The sequence below is a fragment of the Sebastes umbrosus genome, chromosome 13 (genome assembly GCF_015220745.1).
Source record: "Sebastes umbrosus isolate fSebUmb1 chromosome 13, fSebUmb1.pri, whole genome shotgun sequence".
Taxonomy (NCBI): Eukaryota; Metazoa; Chordata; class Actinopteri; order Perciformes; family Sebastidae; genus Sebastes; species Sebastes umbrosus.
In genome coordinates this window covers 10,787,391-10,801,640 of record NC_051281.1, presented here as the reverse complement: position 1 = coordinate 10,801,640, position 14,250 = coordinate 10,787,391, and positions in this window count along the sequence as shown.

Here is a 14,250-nt window from a genome sequence, read left to right as displayed (position 1 = left end):
ATATTGAATCACATTTTCAATTTTCTTCCTGGCTTGACTAAACTGAAAATGAATGAACCCTCAATAAGACGTACTTAGTGGCTCTTATTTCCCCTCAGCTTGTTCTGTCTGAAGTGTTTACACTTTCTACTTTCACACTTTGACTGTGGAAAGTGAAGTGTAAAAAAAAAAAAAAGCCTTTCTCCAACTAAGTCTTTTTGTTGTGGGAAGTTTAGAAAAAAAATCTGTGGAGAGGTATATCCATATCCAATGTCATCCGTTTCCTTTAGAAGATGGATGATAATGTAAGGTATGATCCAAACACTGGATGGGTTTTAGAGGGCCAGGGAGACATTATTTAGGTAGGACGTTGGAGTGATATATACAATCAAATCTTACAAGAAGGAAAAAAAGAGCTTTGTTTAGACTAATACGTCCTCATACCTAAATGACAGAACTTAGGTTGTTTGACTCCCAAAAACGACATATATGACTGTTGGAGAGTGCCAGCAACAGGCGCTCGCTGTGAAATGGTCACATGGTTAACGTTGTGAATTGAAATTGTATTTTTGTTTTGTACTTAGATGCTTTGGCAACATTGTTTTCTGAAACTTTCATACCAATAAAGCCACTTGGAATTGAATTGAATCAAATTGAATTGAAACAAACTGATTTTTTTGGGTTTAGGAAAAGATCATGGTTTGGGCTTAAAATAAGTATTTTGTTATATAATTTATGTTACATATGCAAGTTAAGTATGTTACGTAAGTTAAAGGACCAATATCTTATACATTTGCGATAATAAATCATAAAATGACCATTATATGTCATAAAATATTAAGGAAACGTGCTTAGTTGAAATATTGGCTTCCCCGACAACAATGCAGCCAGTATGTTCTCCTCTGAAATGTTCATTTTGAATTTGAGCTGCAGTACCCATTTTAAAACGTTAGCTGTCAGTGCTACATATTGTTCCTTTAACTTACGTACATAAGCTGAAATACGTCAACGCTGACTTCTGGCTTCACGTGGGACACGAGCAGCGGTCTCCTGGGGGATTTGACTCACCTATTGACCTCCTACCAACACAGACTTTATCTATAGTATGTCACCTGACTTCCACCTTTGCTGCCGTCATAATTACTGCGGCCACTAGAGGTCGCTGCTTAACAATAAACGCAAATATGGGTCATAAGAAGTTGCATGCAGAGACAACCTATAGAGCCGTTTTGTCGGTGAGGACGGTCTGGTTTAGAGACCTCAGTCAACCAGTAGGAGTCACTAGTGCTGTGACATGGATGTGATCCCCCTCTGGCTTCCCACCCACTGTATGAACACTGCCAATTATGTTAGTCAACACATGTCTGGAACCAGAGATACCACTGCAAACATTTTAACTGAAATTGTATTTCACATTTATCTAGAACAATGTGTTTCAATATAAGGTTTAGTGTCAGTTTAAACAGTGTTAAGGAGGGTCTATTCTACGGAGTAAATTATCATCAACATTATGTATTTGTGGACAAGGTAAAGTTTAATGGTGGAATCATATGGCGTAAGCATTTGGTTTAACTGTATTGAATTCTCACTATAACATCATGAGTCTTGGGATGATTTATATCTGCTGTACCGTTCATGTCTATTCATCATGCCAATTTGTAAAGAGGGTTCAGAGGAGACCTGCTTTCTATTAATTAAAAGCTGTCATTGAATTTTACACTCGCCATCCATCGAATCTACTTCAGAGGGAGGAGATGACAGAGAGCAGATTAATGACGGTTTTTACCTCTGAGAGTGAAGTAGAAGGTTGAGAATCACTGCTTTTTCTCTCTAACTCTAGCTGCTAAATAACCAGCGTTCCAGTGAGACCAAAAGCCCAGATGAGCATCATATTTGCCTATCTGCACAACAATATCAACATCCTGTCAGTGATAATGTTTAATGCAATACTTGACATTGCACTTTGCACTTTCATCCATAAGATGAGACTTTGCTGACATCGCATTTGCCACCATTCCGTAAATCATTGACCTGCAAAAATGACCCATATTAGATCAATTTTGTAGTTGTAGTTAATAACAAATATATAGATAACAATAGCCAACTGATGAGGTGCAAAAAATAAATAAAATCGGAATCCACTAAAAACACTACGCTGATTAATATGAATTTGACCCTCCATGTGTGTGTGTGTGTTACGTGCAGGCTTCTTGCCAAGAGGGCTGGACGTAAAGCGGGCCGTATGGAAACAGCAGGTTTATTTCTCCTGAGTTTATTGTTTATATGGAACATAATTCAATTACTTGTCTTCTCCTGTTTCAAGTCATGAATAATTGCTCCATGCACATATACAGTATGTGCATGTGTGTGTGTGTGTGTGTGTGTGTACGTCTGAGGAAATGAATTACTAACAGTCTGCATGAGCTAATGGACTGCAGCCAGTAAACACGATGTTTAAGATGTCCACAAACTGCAGCCATGTGCTAAATAGAATAATGGAATTGTCTTCCCTTCTTGCTGGCCTGCTCTCTTTCTTTTACTTTCTCAGCCTGCCTACGCTACTTATGAAAAGAAAATAGCACTCAGAGTCCTTTGTGATGCCAGTTTTATTCCCTGAGCATGTTCAGTATTGTGCTTGCTGGATAATTGTTGAGTTTTTTCAAAAGAAAAAGTCAGATCCTTGGAGGACTTGCATGCAGGCAAAGTTGCTTGCCAATGCAGATGTGTGTGCTGTGCATGCATGTTATCAGTACATGAATATGAACAGACTTTATACAGTATGATGGACAAGTATAGACGTCATGATGAGCTTAGAAGTTGAGTAGCTTTGGAATTTAATTTGTGAAATGATGCATTCTCACCTGCTTACTGTGTCAATATAAGGTATTTGTATAATTTCCCCATTAAACATGTTTTGTTTTTCATTTCTATTCATTGTCTATTGTCATAATATCCCATCTGGCCTGGGAACGCAGGATCAGGATCTACCAGGAAGAGCTGGAGGACACGTCTAGCGAAAAGGACTTATGGGCTTTTGGGGTTTTATATTTTTGGACATTCCCCTTTCTTCTTTAATCTTTGGGATCAGATTAAGATTAGAAATTCAAACTTCTAAGAATTTCCCTTTCACCCTGAAATAAAACCCTGGTATTTCTCTCCGAAAAGTTATGATTACAGTGATTACAAAGGCCATTTGAATATAAATGACAGCTATGAATTTATAATCACTGTATGTGCAAAGGCACATTACAATATATGACTGGGGGAAAAATCTTAGTCTCTAATGACGGTAGCGGTTCAGAATCACTGATGGAACAGATGAAGTTCAATGAGGTTTTGCTAATTAAATAGCGGCATTATAATTCCCTCTCAGTGGCATTCACTCTGCCTCTCTCTTTCTCTCTCTCTCACACACACACACACACACACACACACAATGGCACACAGTGCTGCGTGTGCGGCAGAGCAGGAGGTCTCGGAGGCCTAATCTCTGAGCTAGCAAGGTACAGCCATAAAACTGACAGGCCAACTAATTATCCCAAAAATTACAACATCTTAATGTTCGCGCTCACAGCAATGTTCACTAGGAACTGAGGCTGCGTGCGAACGTGCACACTCAGGCTCGCATATTTGCTCGTTTTTGGTGTGTATGCGTGTGTGTGTGTGTGTGTGTGTGTGTGTGTGTGTGTGTGTGTTGGAGAGAGTGTTTATTATGCAGACAGCTGGAGGTGGTCGCCTGCATGCAGAGTAGAGAGGACAGATGTGTGTTGCGGCTCTTTGTTCTGGTTCTGCACTTCTTACAATACACTTACTCTAAAGAAAACAACAAAAAAGCAAAGGAGTTTAGTGCTCATCAAAGTTTAAAAAAAAAATCTTTTCAATACCTCTTTTAATTGACATTCTTAAAATGTGTTATTTTCCTCCATTCACTGGCTTTGTATCCCTCTCAGTTTGCCTCCTACCCCCTCCTCTCCTATTGTGTCTTGGTCTTTGTTGCATGTTGTGAGCCCCATGTAATCCCTTAGCTCTGTTCTTGTCTGATGTCCCGTAATGTTCACATCCGTACCTAATCTTGCTGTTCTGTGATCAGCTGACTGAACTGAATCCTTTATCAGTTTATTCTGTCAGGATTCATTTCAGGTGAGACAAAGAAGAAACACAATATAAACCAAAAGAGATCCTTGATTTCAATAAACATGTATGTGCCTCTTATATGTATTCTTGTATAGCATGGTAGCCAGACAGAGAGACAGACAGACAGACAGACAGACAGAGAGACAGACAGAAAGAAAAAGAAAACAAATCATAGTAGCCACCTCTCTCCTTCCATCGCTGTCAGCGGTAAGCCGGAGGTGAATGTAATCCCTGGGTTTCTATGACAGTAGATAGGCAGTGTGATAAGAACTGTGCAAATACCATCATCGATTCATCTCTGCTAAGGCTCCAATACCCTGTCGGAGAGCAGACACAGGATTACAAAAGGAACAAGAAGGGATTTTCCCCGATCTCATTCTGCTCCTGATAAAATACCACAATGACATATCAAGCTACCATATTACTGGAAGTGTGGTTACAATAATTAACAAGAAGTGTTGACATAAAAGTCTCTACCGTTGCTGCGGGAAGACTCCCATATTGAGATGCTGATATACAGTATTATGCTCAGTGAGGGCCTTTAACAAAATAAAATGTCTTTCTAAAGGAATCTGGAGTCAAGTTTTGGCCTGTGAAACGCAAAGTCAGCTAAAATAAAATGAATTTTAAGACATAGAAGTAGCTGCTTCTCTCCTGAGAGTTTCATCAGTGTTGATTCCAACAGTGAGTTTTTAATTCTAAACTTATTCTACAGGTGCATTCAGAGAGAAAGGAAAGTTAATTTTACCCCGCATCATTTGCGCATTCACATACTCCAGTGATAAGTATGGGCCGTGTATCCGTTTAACTGCAGCTTTTACAGTTTTTGATAATGCATTGCAAAAGAGGAAGAAAAAGAAAAAGAAACTTCTCCTTCCTACGCACATACACACACACACACACGCACACACTCAGGTCACACTGTTGTGCTAATGCCTCAAGGTCATTAACTGTGTCCCTGATTAGTTAGTAAGAAAACTAAAGCAAAGCTAGGGAGAGTTCACGGAGAATATGAATACTGCATGAGAGCTACAGAACAAAAGGTTTCAGGGCAAACTTCTTTTGAAAGTCCAATTCCTTCTCGTGTATTCCTTTCTTCTCTAAAGTACGGCGCACAAAGACAAACTTTTTTTTTTTTCTCTCTGTCAAGAAAGTCTGACTGTAGTAATTTTGCGAGAAAAGATGAGAGCAGAGAATGGAGATGGAGAGACTGATGAATGGAGATTGGCAAGAGATAGGGAGGGGGAAGAGAGATGGACATCTGGGTCGCGGTGATGGAACGCTAGATTGATTTGGAACGAGTTTGAGGAGTCTCTACAGGTCAAAGCCACCATCTATATTACTGTCCCAGACTATTCATCTCATCCACTGATAAACTATCTTGTCTGGTCATTGGAGGAAAGAAGAGAACAGAAGAGAAGGCGAGACAAAAGAAGATATACAAATACAGGCAGAGAGTAGAGGAATGGTAGCAGGAGAGAAAATGAAGAAGGTGATATGGGTGAAGGATGTAGACAGCTGACGACAGCTGATAGCTTGTAAAAACAAATGCTATTTTCTTTGTAATTATTACACAGAGATCGTGATTTCAAGTCAAACTGAAATTTAAATTCTCCTCACTCTTTGCATGAGGAATTACAATTTACGTCACACTTTGCAGGTCTATGACTGATTAGCAATTACTTTGTATTTGTACTTAGAAATCGATCAAGTGAATGGTCACATGAGGTTTGCCTGCAGTGAATGCTGACACCTATGAGCTTGTTATGATGGCATAGCCAAATGTCTGCTTTAACTGGTGGGTTGTAGCATCATTTTCTATCTGTATGGCGCCCTGGCAGGAATGTGAACCCAGCATGTTGCACAGATTGTAATACCTTTTTTTCTGTGTATTGGGGAATGTAGTGATGGGTAATTTATGCTTGATTAACAAGTCATATAAATGTAAGGAAGTGTAAAACACAGTTAAAATGTAACTTTATGGTTTTAAACAGTTTTTATAACATTGCACTGTGGCAGACTCCAAAGCGCAAAGGCGCTAATGTATTGGTGTACATAGGCAGTGTGTGTGACCGAAGCTGATAGTTTTATGTCTCACATAAGGTTGGAGTGCTCTTCAAAAAGTAAGTACTGCAGTAAATCTCAAGTGAAAAAGAAGTAGCTAATATTTACTTATACTTTGCACCAGTGGCTTGAAATATGTCTCGTCTTGCCTCCATGCGCAGTGAGGTCAGAGATTCAAGTTAAACACAGAACATTCAGTGGTTTACACAAGGATACTTCAGCAGGGTGTTTGTCTGCTAATATGTGCACTGTTATGTGGTTATCCATCTCTTTATGCCACTTCACAAAAGCAAAAGTCCAAAATACATTAGAGAATACATTATGCAGTGACATTTCCACTGGATGGCAATACAAATACACAAACAGAAGCAAAGAATAAGCATAGAAACAGAGATGGAACATACAGACGGACGGATTCGTGGCATGAGAGATAGTAGAAAAAAAGAAGGAGAGGGATCAAAGTTCAACATCAAAAGTACGCCCATGAGATGCACAGAGATGGCAAGAGTGGCTTTACTGAAAATACATTGATACATCAATCCACAAACACACACACAGCAACAACAGGTGTATCTGAAGTGCTGCTCCAGTAGCTACTGTATATAGAGCACAGATAAAAACATGAGGCCACCCACAGATAGAAAAAGAAAGACTGGAGAGCAGGAGAGGGCAGGTTGAAAAGCATGAGATCATGTGAAAAGAGAAGTGCACTGGCTGTGTTCTTATTGATCCAGTCTTGTGTCTCACACCATCCGGTCATTGTTTTACCTCATTTTTCCAGCTTTTGTACTAATTTCCTGTGCTAAAGTAGCCGGTATCAACACCAGCGCAGACTCCCTGTCTGCAGCAATCACAACTTTAGCCTCAAGCCACATGTGACCGTCTCCTCTCACACCTTGAACTCAACCACTGACAAAGGTGTGTATGAGGCTGCCTCCGTGTGAATTGTGGGTGGCGGTGAAGGAAGCGCGTGGAGTGAATTAATGCGGGAGCAGGTGGTCAGACGGCGAGCTGAGAATGATGTGTTACAGTTGTGCGACGGCACGATTTGCTGTCATTGTCATCACATACACGAGAAGATGTGGCATCATCTTTTGTTGACACATCCTACAGTATGTCCATGAGAGGGGCCGTGGGAAAGAGTAAGAAATACAGTGTGTGAAAAAGGGAATTACTCTTTCCTTCCCAGTGGCGTCACAGAGTGAAGTAAACACGGGAAGTGAGGAATTATCTACAGGTGGGACTCAGTTGTAAAGTGGTTTGTTCTTCTTGCCAGTGATAATGGACCTGGCCTTGGTGCTTCAAATTGCTTCATGTCTGAGTGTTTTGCTTCCCGTATATTCACTTTGGAGTTGCAAGGTTTTTGTTTCAGTATTAAAGACAATCATCATGTCCTACTTCATTTAACACAGTGACACCTTTTGGCAACGGATATGACTGTAAGCTGTTATCTGTTATCAGATTGTTGTCATCAAGTTCTAGGCAACAAAACCACAAAAACATAAGGATTTGGCTTAAAATGACCTCTTTGTAAAGTGAAAGCGAAATTTAACGTCGTGAACATGGTACACAAACAGCTGTTTGTAATGTGAAAGTGAAACTTAAGGACAAACAAGACGTTTCTTTCACACGGGAAAGAAACACTCCTGGATGAAAGTTCTGTGTTTGTTGGATAATAAGTTCCTTATTTTGGAGATGAGACATGAAATCAGAATCAGTGGGTATGGAGCATTTTCATCAAAAACAAACATTCTCTGCAGCCATTAAGCCAACAATGTACTGACTTGGCATTGACTAAAAGCAACAGCAGCCCCTGCTGTTATATTATGTCCAGTTTGTGCAAAGAGGCAGTAAACGTGTTCTTTTATGTTAGATATGGGACACGTGTGCTGGCCATGACTTCAATGGAAAGTTGTTTCAAGGAATTACCAGCCACGACAACAACGTGAGTCCGTGTGTGTCATCATGGCACACCCAGCTCAATCTGAACGTGTACCAGCATTGTTATTAGCATTGCATCATGAAATAGCCATTTGAATAAAGGCTTTTTATTTTCTGCCAGAAGAGTGCTTTTAGAGAGCGACACCCCCTTTTTTGATGTCAAAATGTGGTCCTTGAGACACCTACTGTAGCGGGAACTACCACAGAGTTGGTTCTGAGTACTTTACCCGGTGTTCACATGTCTGTCTGTCTGTGGACAGATTTTGTCACCATGATAGCTTCACAACCGTGTAAGAAGCAGTCTTGAAACGTTAGAGGTGTGTAGTTGAGATCAAAATGAAGGCAGAGTTTGGAGATGGGTGTGGTCCGAGCAAGGGGGATAGGAAGTAGGGAAGGGGCCATTGCCCCACCACTTTATGCCTCTGGCTCAATTTGACGTCACTGCTGGTGTGATCCCATTGCAGGATAGCTCTAAGGTTTAATTACTGTAAAACATACCGGACATAAACAACAAACTCAACAAGACCAGTGCACGTAGAGTCTAAAACATGAAGATTATATGTTTTGTTAGTAATTTCTATTTCATTAGAAGTCTCTGAGATGTATTCACATCAGACCCTGGGTTTTCCTTGTGTTTCATTGTGTTTCACCCTTCCCCTGTCTGTATATCTGTCTAATGTCTGTTTAATGTGGGCGTGGTGCTCCTTGGCTCCCTCCTGGCTTCCAGTATTGTTGATTAACCACACCGTGCTGATTATTCACATCTGCCTTCCATCAAGCTCAATACCATGCACTCAATCAACACTGGTTCTCCAGTCGCTCGTCGCCCGACCATTGTTGCAACCACAGGGGATCACTTACCTTTGTCTCTTCAGCTTGCCTGCCACTCCAGCCACACACCCATTACCCTCAGACTGCCTCTCATACTGACGCTAAAGGGTGCCTTAAGCGTTGGTATCTAACGCTGACGGCCGTGATAAAGCATTGGTATTTGATGCTGTGAGAATGAGAACGGGCTTTTACCCTCCACTTACTGTCAATGTCTGTATTTGGGTCCACCTGCACCACTCATAACACAACCACCTCTATGGTGCTGGCATGGTTGAGTGGTTAGGTTCCATCTATTTTCATAAAGATTGAACTAGAACAGAGAAATATTTGTAGAGAAAAATTAAAACATTTATGTTTTTTTTAATCTAAAAAGCCTGTGTTGCCTTTACCTTAATGTTAGCTCTTTACTGCAGTTACAGCCCTCAGAGGTGCGTTTACAGATGCCAGAGTTATAATCATATTAGTATACATGGGGGATTGATTGCTGCACGCCTCATACCAAAACATCAGACACCTACAGTAGGGCACAAGCCCATTTGGACCTGTTCCCAGTCCCAGAGTGGATTAATGGCTTTTTGCCGTCATTTAGTACTTTGTCTGTGTGAATGTGTGTTTCCTTTGTGCTGCCTGTTTCCATATGGCTGTGCATGTGTGCAAAATGCAAAAGACTGTCTCCACGTGATGTATGGTTTGGGGATGATAATCCTGCGTTATGAATGAGGAGCACGGAGAGTAATTTATTGTGTTTTCTTTGAGCACCCCAAGTACATTTTCTCTTCAGCACGATCCAAACCAGACAGATGACAGAGCGTCCCTCTTCTCCGTCTCTCTTCCTCTCTCCAGCAGAGATCTTTCTCTTCCATCCTCTCAATTCTCACTCGACTCCCTTCGCTAAAGACTATTTGTCATATAAATTTGGGATAATGGATCATGCTGTGCTGGAATGACAGATGACTCAACGCTGGAGGTATGAGTATCTAGTTGGCATGTCGAAACTATTACAGTTGCAGATATTTTTCATAGATATATCATACATGTGTTGTAGAATGTACCTCCGTGAGCGACTGTGTGTGTGTGTGTGTGTGTGTGTCCAGTTTGTATGTGGGTCATGGGATCACTCTGGTAACGAGGACCTCGGGGAGTGTGATCGTTACACATGAGTTTGATTGAGAGGTAGACTAGAACATGGACCATAAATCACCAATACATCAAACGTCTCCTATCATATATAACTTTTTTATGAGACTTTCCCATGAACTCGTCTGAAGGAAACAATTGTGTCGTTATTTAAGACTGTTATCTTTGTCCAAGTGATCTGCCTTATAAGACTGAAGGGAATTAAATGTAGAATGGTAATGTTTGAGATGGATGTTTGCATCAAAGTGGATTATATAAACATATGTACTATAAACTAAACACATATATGATGCCGTCCTGCCTCTGAAGTATAATGATATGCAAACATTTTGTATCAGTTTTAAATGCAATTTTTTACCTAAAGTACCTTAAGTGTCAGTATGTTTTTTAAGTGTATCTTTTGTCAGAAAGAACCACTCTTTATAGCTAATCACTGCGTTGTATAGTTTTATCAATTAAATATGCACATCTTGAGACCAATAATCTAATACAGATGTGTCTGGCTTGGCTTGAAGTTCACAGTATGTTTCTGGTGATTTCATAATTTTATGAGATCAAAACTACACTAAACTGGCAGCTCAAAGTACTGTGAATTGGCTTCTTTTAAAGTCATATTTTATATTTTTCATATGGTAAGGTGCATGTTCGTTTATCTTATATTGTGACATCAGATGACCACAGCAGAAACTTGTCAGAGGTTAATTTACTACATGGTTCAGAGGGCAACCGTCTTTCTAATTACGTATTTTCAGTCTTATACTTAAACAGTTTTACAACAAACTGCGACTTTATTGACTTGCAAAATTATGTTTTAAATTGACAATTATCATATGTGATATGTGGCGCAATTCAAACAGGATCAAAAAATGATAGGTCCCAAAATAAGGTCCCTTGGTGGTCCACCTGAAGGGGCGGGACTTCACCTCTCTATTATGTTCCCATACAACTAAACTGCCTTCTCAATTTTGTGTCATGGGAAACATTTTCTCCCGGGTTACAGTTCCATATTTAAACAGTTTTAAGCATGTGGTTAATGTTGTAAATTGAAACAAAAGAGAACATAAAAAATCAACAAAACTGCTTGGTTAGGGTTAGTAAAAAATATTTTTTTTATGGTTTGGTTAAAATTACCTTTTGTTACGTTATTAAGCTACGGACGTAAATTAAAATAAGTGAAGGTTGACTTTTAGTTTCACACCGGACACAAACAGCAGTTACTAGCTGCCACTCATCAGTCTGGTTGGGTTAATTATCAGTGAGGAGGAGCAGCTGTGGAGTCTGATTGTCCCTGATGAGGATCAGGTGTGTGGAGCCGATATCTACCCCTGGTTTCAGTGTTCAGATGCTGCCTCACTGTCTCACTGTGAGAGCTTCACTCTGTTGCTTGTGTCTAGCTGTGTAGAGGTGTGTGAACTGGCAGAAGTTACCACGTGAACCTATCTGTCTGATTTGCTCACCATTTTCTGGCTTCTCAGTTTTGACCTGACACTGCTGCCAGTGTCTTTTTCTTTAACTTCACTCTGTTTCCCCGAGAGTTTATTCTCCAGTCAGCTGCTCTGCAGGCAGTGGTGTTTTAGTTTACTATCTGAGTCCACTAAAATAAATATCTTAGTGAGGGTGGGGAGCATTTCTTTTTAGGCTCATTTTTATTTGCCGTTTCCCCTCTTCCTTTCAATCACGTGTGATTTTTGTGGTTACCCTTCTGGGGCTAACTTGGTCGCAATTGCGTCCCACTCTCCGATACCCTGACAAAGTACTTTGTTGAATATTATTACAAAACATATTTGTAATGTGTGAAAAACAATCATAATCCACATCAAAATATGTTTCCCTCGAAACCTAACTCACAAAGCAGTTTTGGTGTATTAGGACGTAATTTTTCAGAGACAGGGCTGCAAAGGGATGGGACTACATTTGCCAGGCAAGATGTAGGAAAAGCTCCAATGACATCCTATTGTCTGTTGATATTAAGACTTACAATAGATATCAGTATTATACATTTACAGTAAAATATATATATTATATCAGAGGTGTTGCACGGACTACAGCTGATATCCCATATTTAATATGAGACTGATATTTCACTCAAACTATAATTGTGTCCATTCATTTTTTCCACTCATCTTACCAACCACCAGCACATTGTTGAAAGCCGTGGAAAGGGGGCCGCACCTGCCGTGGGTTTGCGAGCCTTATGAAACACGTCGGGCTGTCTTTGACTTGAATTGATTTGCCGTGACATCTGGATGCAATATGAGATTCCAGACACATGCGAGTCGATGCACTCGGATAGTCATGCACGGACAAGCACGCACAAACGCATACACACGGACTGTTATCGTTCACACGGCTACGCTATATCTCACACGCACACACATTTGTGTGTCCTTACTTGTGAGGACTGTCTATCAACTCCATACACGCTATAATTCCTTACTACTATGTGCAAAATCACACCATTAAGTTACACACAGTAAAACACCATTAAGCACAACAGTGACTTATCCATATTCATATTTAAGAGAAGATTTTACGGAACAAAGAAAAATCAGTGTGAAGCATTTCACTAAAGGAAAACTTAAATCGGTATAAAACATTAAAAATTAAAGATTTATTAGTTAAAATTCTACCCTTTTTAACCTTTGCCCTCCATAAACCCCGAACTCCTTCAACAAAAATGATCTCACATCACAAGAATGTCTCCACTCCAAACGTCTAAATCTCAAATTGGTTCTCACAAAGATGGAAGCATAAAAGCGCGCGCACACAGACACACACACACACACACACACACACACACACACACAGACACACAAGCTCGTGCTATTCAATCCTTGCCGTCCTGTTTTAATTTATGGCAAAGGAGGCTGCTCCAGACATCGGTTCCAATTCCCCGTCCCCGCCTCGCCGCTCGGCTCCCACTGGCGTCTCATCATCCATCAGCGGGGGCTGAAGTTGAAGACGACACCCAACTGGGGCATAGCAAGACACCGCGGCTGTGTTTCCTGTCAAACACACCTCTGAGATCTCTTTCTAACTGCAGTACGTTTCTGTGCATCATCGCTTCACTCTTAAGTCTTGTTCTCTTGTGTCTCTTTGTCATTTGGCCCTTCTTTCTACAGCAACCTCCCCTGTGTTATCTCACTCTCTGCCCCCGTCTTTATCCTCCTAATCCCAGCTAGTCTTAGTTTTGACGGAACGCCGCGTAGCACATTTTTGGTACGTGCAGATTTATCGTGTAAAATCTAACTCAACTTATCTGATCAGACATTTTGTAGAGACGTGAAGCAGTGATGCATTAGAGAATCATTTAAAGTTGAACCTCAGCAGCTGGCATCTACTTGAAGGGGTATAATGATATCAACAAGACATGCTCCAATCAGAAGACTAGCAGCCCCTATGTTACTGACTCCGTCGTCTCCATGAAGCAGGCCTCCCATGCGCTCCTTTTTGTGGTGAAGGGATACTTTTCACAAGTATCTGCTTCAAAACCGCGGGCAGATTTTCTGTACACCTACCTGAAATTTAAGATTTTACAGCACGCATCAAACAATTTAGATTCCCCACTTAGACATTTCCACAAGTAATCAGTGATGTAGGGTGGATTCAACCACGCTGACCACTCTGTTCATTTGCAGTTCACCACATTTTTTGGGCCGTTCTCACACACCATTTGTAGCTATACCTATGAAAAGTAATGCACTGTAATTCGTATACATCCCATGAGATCATTTCATATTCAATCCATATAATTTTGAACCAGGAAGTATAAAGACCAACAAATGCCACAAAGGGAGAAGTTCTGGGTGAACGGGTGGGCCCAAAAATATCTGACTTTTGTCCAGGAGGTTGCTGTTCAAGTACCGTGTGAGCCCAGATGTCAATGTTGATTTATTTGTCATGTAACTACTGTATTTAAGTTACGTCACTTCTGTAGTTATTTTAACCCAAACCATGATCTTTTCCTAAACCTGACCAAGTAGTTTTGCTGCCTAAACCTAACCAATTCTTTCAAACATAGTTATTTTAACCCAAACCACAATCTTTTCCTAAGCCTAACTAAGTATTTATGTTGCGTAAACCTAACCAAGTTGTTTCTTGTGAAGGCAGAAGTTTATTTTGAAAAGCACGTAATGCACGGAAATTGGAATTGAGTGTTGTTGG